Source organism: Ixodes scapularis, unplaced genomic scaffold, assembly GCF_016920785.2.
Source record: "Ixodes scapularis isolate PalLabHiFi unplaced genomic scaffold, ASM1692078v2 PGA_scaffold39__5_contigs__length_11793443, whole genome shotgun sequence".
NCBI lineage: Eukaryota > Metazoa > Arthropoda > Arachnida > Ixodida > Ixodidae > Ixodes > Ixodes scapularis.
This window is the reverse complement of record NW_024609867.1, coordinates 5989409-5996143: the sequence shown is the minus strand read 5'-3', so window position 1 is coordinate 5996143 and position 6735 is coordinate 5989409.

Genomic DNA, 6735 nt, shown 5'->3' with positions numbered 1-6735 from the left:
GGCAGGTTTGGGCACTTTCTGCAGTGTCGAAAGCAATAAAATTGAAGAGGCTTCATAAATGAGCAAATACTAAATAAATAGGCCCAAAAGGCACTTAAGCAATAAAGCACATGACACAAGAGGACAACTAGAAATCCTTATTTTTTAAGTGCAATATTTTACTAGTTCTGGCATCAAAAAATAATTGTGTCCCTGAGGACTTACCAGAAATAAATCAAAGCGCATAGGAATTTTGAAATATTCGCACAAGGTAGAAGACTAATAAAATGGTAGTATATATCAGACTACTATGAACCATATACATGTTAATGCAAAGAAATTATTTCAGTTACGCAATTATGAAGCCGAGAACTACGAAGGGTGATTCTGATGATGACAATGCATAATGAATAATATGGCAACAGAACCTGCATTTTGATACACTCTTCTAGGCATGTGCGAATTGTGGATTTTGAGTACCACGCGAGTTCGAAGCGATTAGTGGTTTTGTGGGCTATTTTGTCATCGAATAGTTTCTCCGCACGCTATTGCACCATGCGTAAAGAAAAACCGATCTGAACTCGTAAATGTTATTACCAATCTTCCATTTAGGCTAAGTTAATTTTATTATAGCTATATTTATGGAGGTAGAAACACTGTGAGCAGAAGCATAGGCTCCATTTTGCTTGTTTTGAGCAGAGCCTGATCTGCTCAAAAAGACTGACGTAGTCTCTCAAGACATCCCTGACCAACATATACTCTTGCACAAAAGCCTGCCTGACTTAAAAAAGAGCATGATTTGCTTGAACCTTTGAAATTTAAACATCTTCTGCTGCTCGCAATCTTTGAACTGCTCGCAATCTTTCCTACAAATGATTCTCCCTTGGTGGAGAATTGCTTATTAACACTTTTGACCAATATTTTCGCAGTGAAATTTGAAATTTCACATTTCTCATTTCACATAAAATACCTGTTCGAAAGGATTTATAAATATTCTTGCGATATAAAAATAGTCTTTATTAAACATAACACATTAAAAAATCATGAATGATGAATGATGAACGTAGTTTCTCAGGGTATGTCTAACCTATACTCTCCATTAATAGCCATTTTAATTAGAAAAAAAAACAATATTACAGCAGTGTAGATATCTATATTTGCCGTTTACACATCTGTTTACAAACACATACACGAGCGTCCACCATCCCGCTTTGACAGTCCGCTTTCCTTTTAAGAATGTGACTGCGGTATGTGTGCTTTCTCAGTGTCGACCGCGCTGGGTAAGCCCCGTAGAGTGCACCTCTTACCGAGCACCAGTGGACTGCCCTAAAGCTAAGCCCGCGGAAGCGAGTTCCGCGAGTGTTACTTCTCCACAATGCACCAGTGCTCGGTAAGAATCATGCTTGAAGGGGTACTCTGGCGATTTCTTCATGGTGCCCAATTTGCTCGAAATTTCGCTAAACTCTTCAAACAACATCGCTAAAACAGTATCCCAAATATTAGGTCAAAATATTTTTTCCGCAATTTTTTTTTGAATTTACAATTTCGGGCCTCACCGTGTTTTTCAAACTAAAAGTCTCTACTGGCAACAACGAAAAAGACACGTCAGTGGAAGGCAGGGGTTCACTCTTTGGACTGTAGAATTTGTTCCCAACTGATTCGAAGCAGTTTCATGGTGCCACATGAAGGCTTTGGAAGCTCGCTCCAGTACCTGCGCTCCACCACGGAAAAAATAATTGGCATATTCTAAGTTTTAGACTGCTGGCTCGGCTCCCAAGCCTGGCCACCACTGACGTCACGGCACTGGAAAGTACGGGTAAATTTGAACGTTGATTTTTTCATCATTTTCATTTGCCGATTTCACAATACGTAACAATTATGAATTTTGCGATACGAAATAGCATACCGGAAAGGGTAAGGGTCGGGGAGTCAGACAATATAGTTAGTTGAGGTAGCTCAAAGAATCGCCAGAGTAAAGCTTTAAAGAGTGTAACCCGCCGCAATCAAGATTAAAAAAAAAATGTAAGGATGAGACAAATAGAATATTTCATACGCTATTCGATTTTCGGTTGGAGATGAACTCTAATATTCGTATTTTACGAATATGCCTAATATACAAAAGTACTACTCAAACATTTCTTTCTTTCTGATATGTTCGTTTGCTGATATGCAGGGTGTCTGATATGTTCGTTTGCGCTGTTGGTCCTTGTCGCGTCCCCGATTATTTTCCGAGCGCTTAGTTCTTGTGTTAATAGTGTCGGGCCGGGGGCGGGGCGTCAATGGAAAGAATCGCAACTATCTGCGAACCGGCCGGAGCATATCCGCATGCCAGCGTTCAGAGACCTTTGTTCTAAATAATAATAATTATAAAAATGAACCTGTAAGTATGACAAGACGATTTTGGAGCCTGAAACGTTGTCTTGGTGCCACTCCTCTGCTGCTGTGTATGTGCTATTTTCTCGATTTCAGGACCCCTTTTAGGAGATGGGCGATGAGGCTAGGGTGCACGCGTGCAAGGGAGTCCAATGGTTGTTCCTGCGATATTGTTCTTTTTGTTAATTTAGCTGCGTTGTTGTCGCTGTGAATCAGCCGCAAATATGAGAACACACTTTCTGGGAGCCTACGAGAATACCAGGGTGCCATTTTGGGTGAGTGCGTGTAATTTGATACATTTCTAATCTGTACATAAACGCTAGATAGTGTACACTGAAATTATTTCAAATACATATTTGAAGCGCCTCTAAATTACATCTAGTGTTATGTCTTCCGTGCGTTGTCATGTCGCGTATTGTGCTGGGATATTTTGGAAAATCGATACCCGCACACTTTCGGGATTTTTCAGCGTGCTCTCATCAAGCTGTCGTTACTTTTTGCGAAGACTTTCCAGGGTTCAAATCTCCGGCGTCAAAGGCGTCTCTTCTTAGGGGCCCCTCGTTGTAGCGTTTCTCGTGGGGCTTGTTTACGTGACGGCCGTGACAGCAGCTCCGACTTGGGGCGAGCCATTACGCGTGCAGCCACGGGCCGCTTCTCTAAACCACGAGCTGTTCGAGAACTTGCTTTCTTTTTCCTGGCACAAGTGCGTTGGGATCGATAGCAGGGACCATCCATCACCTGTCCCCTCGGAGCCTTCCATTAGATGATCCAAAGATCCGTCAAAGCTTATTTATTGTGCTCCATTTGTCCAATTTTGATGCGTGTCCCGCTTTCAGCGGCGACGTGTTCCTGCAGCGCGTCCGAGGAGCCCCATATCTGGACAAACTTTGAGGACTGCCCTGTTTTGGAAAGATGAAACGCTTTCTATTTAGAGTCTTTTTTTTGTCACAATTTGGGCCGGAATGCTTCGCAGACTTGTTGATCGGCCGTGATAAATGGTCAAGTGGATACAGTGTAAGCCTCTTCCCAAATTCGTGTTGACGGGTTAAAATTTGGTTCCGCTTTCTCAGAGATAAATGGGCCTTTTAGTAATACTTTATTCCGTCGCATATCTTGAGCTATGGTCTATCATTAATCTTTGAATCTGTCCACCAAAGATGACTTACCTCTCATGCTGTGGTAGTGTTGTCAAAAGAAAGTTTGTCTCGAATTGTAACGTGCAGCTTACGTTGGGGTGGTATTTCAGTAATAAAATGTTCACACTCACCACTGCACGCAGCTCTGATGATTATGAAGAGGCTGCTACGTCTCAATCACGGATATTTACTCGTAGATTTGGGATGTAACCTTCGAAATGCACACATTTTAGCATTTCCTCTGTCTTTATATCATTTCATCAGACGTCGGCGCGAGAAACTGGAAAGGTTAGCGTCAATGTACGAGTAGGCAACATAGAAAATGTTTGTAAACTATTGAATATGACAATTGATTCCTTTTAAAATGCTTACGTAATATAAGAAACAGTTATATAAATATTTCCTTAGCTTCCTTGTTACGTTACTTGCTCTGGTAGAAACAAGGCAGGCAATTATAGTATCTAACTGAGAACGATCCAGGACTTGTTTTCGCAGAAGCGTTAGTTACTAACAGCAAATCATCTGCGTACATATATTTATGTTGCTGTGGCGCATATTTTGAACATATCGTCGTTTGGTGAGCTGCAAAAGGCTAGCGAGTTTTGTCAAGCAACAGCTCCCGCATTTTAAAGACGCCGGATATAATTAGTATCATTCAGAGACCAATGAATAAAGAGTCATTTCTGCATATGCGTTCGAGCCCCATTTTAAACGACTAATTTTACGGCACTGTGCTGCCTGCATATTACAGGACATATTCTGTGCGAACTGAGAATTTTATGTTTCTTTCGAACTTCAGGTGTACAGTATGCCTGCAACAACGATTTTTAGTATTTGGGCCGTTGTGACAACTCATAATCGTCTAGGTAATAGCGCAGGCATTTCTACATCGCCTAGTCCTGAGCAGCAGTGGGCGACGTTTGGAGCCGAGTGTTCCGTTAGTGTTCTGATTCGGATTCTTGTTGTTTAAACACGAATTCCAGCCAAACGCTTTCGCGGCATTCGTGTCCAACCTGTGCCTCACGCTGGCCCACGGCACGTGAATCATAAAATGCAACTTGCAGCTTGATTGAAGCCCAAACAATCACGTTTTATTACTAAAATGCCTTTCAAGTTTATAAAAGTAAGCGAACGGTCAACCGCAAAGTAATACAAAAAGTCAGATTTCTAAACTCAATTGCAAAACTATTTTTCAGCACTAATGCTTGCATTCATCACGCCTTAAATGTATTGCGTTAATAGGCAAAATATTTTACTTTCACTTCTTTTTAAAATACTTCATACGTAGAGTATATTTAACATATAATATTCAACTGTACAGGTTAAGCTTCAAAGTATATTGATTAGCTAATGATTATCGCAAAACTCGGAAGCCAAGATTGCTTTTTAAGTATTGAGGCAAACACACATAGTTACTCGCTGACGTCATCAAAATAGGTACTCGAACCTTCAAGAGCCTTCATATACTATTACGGTGACAAAACTCTACCGGCGTACTTTGCGAGACTGAGAAATGTATACATCAAATTTCATTCACTTATTTTTATTGTCCACTCTCATTTACCGAGGTTTCATTTATTTGTTTTGATAGACTTTATTGAATTGGCAGAAGTACAAAGTTGAATTGTAACACTGTGATTAAAATGCAGCTTTATTTCAGCCTGTTTACATATGCAACATTAAAATTGTCCTTTGTGTCTTAAGAAGGACTTTAAATAAATTGGTTGACCTTCTGATTACTTGAATATTTGTATATTTAATACTTATTTTCTAATAGAATATTTGGTCGAACTTCTGCCTTTCAACAGTGTTGTCATCTGAACACTGTGAGGCCTAGATGTGCTAGCGGGTGTTCGTTTTTGTTTGACTGATGTATCTGCTTTATACACTTGCCCCGTGGACCATAATATTGTTGTGTGTAAAATACATACCATATATTAAAAATCACAAGAAGTAATAAAAGGCATATTAGAATTTATACAACAAATTAAAAAATTAAGGTTAAGGCACACAGTAAACGGAAAGCATAAAAAGGGTCGAAGACCCGGACGCGACATTATTATTCGACTCTCTCGGCCTATCCTCGACTTTAAGAAAGAAACATACTGTATAAAACAAAAACATCTGTCCATAATTTATATCGATTCAGAGGTCAGATAATTCAAATCTCAAATAGAGCTGACATAAAGGCTAATATAAATCATGCCTAATTGGGCCCCTAGCACCAGCAGCAGTTGCAACACGAGCAACAATTGTCGTCCGCCAGAGCAATGGAAGAACATAGCTATGTATAGGACCACAAAAACTGCAATGCACCTGTGTAAAGTGTTGTATAGTAGAACTGCTAGAAGGTAGCTTCACACTAATATGAGTTTTACTGGCGTTCAGCCATAGGCCGGAGAATGGTATAATTATGCACGAGGTGCGAGCTACGCACACATACCAACCAGCACACCAGCCCGGTTAATGATGTTGATATATACAACTCCCTAAAAGAGAAGACCTAAAGTTTGTGAGGTGTCTTGAAGCAGCGGCCACTTCTCTTATGTTTGTGCGAACCGTCATTGCACTCAGAAAGCGATCCGCCTGCATCTTTTTTTTTTTTTTTTTGATTAACGTATGCGTTATGGACAGTTTTAGGAAAGGTAAATAGAGGGGTACGGTTTCGTTGCACAACGCCGTTGCCGGTATTTGCGAGGTAGGACCTAGACTCCTCTGATAAATTGTGTGCACTTTCCTTTCTCTTTAGTTTAGGGATCCAGACGTCATCCCCACTTAAACGTTCTGAGATGGTAAGTGTGCTATGCCGCCGATTGAAGACTTTCAGCAGCCGTTTTGCTAATCTTTCCAAAGCTTCCGTGTATATTCCACGTCGTGTACATTGAGAACGAGCTCCCCTGAAACTGTAGGGTGTTTGGTTCGTAAGCGTCGACCCATCAACCAGTGTTGCAGAATGGGCACCCCCATTCCATTCCAATTTCATTCCGGGGAGTTAGAGTTTTCGATAATTCAATTCCTTTCAATTCCTAGGAATTGAGACACTGGGCTCATTCTCACTCCTGGAATGGCTGAATCGTTCCATTCCATTCCTTTAAATCCTAAACGTAAAAATTGGCACTTGACAGCTACATTGTGTTCCCACCATCAGCTGCTTAAAGCTGACATTATCAAATGCAGAAATAATTGCAGAAGTAAAAGCAAAATTCCTCAAAAAAGCACTGAATTTACTAAGCGGACCGCTGATGGC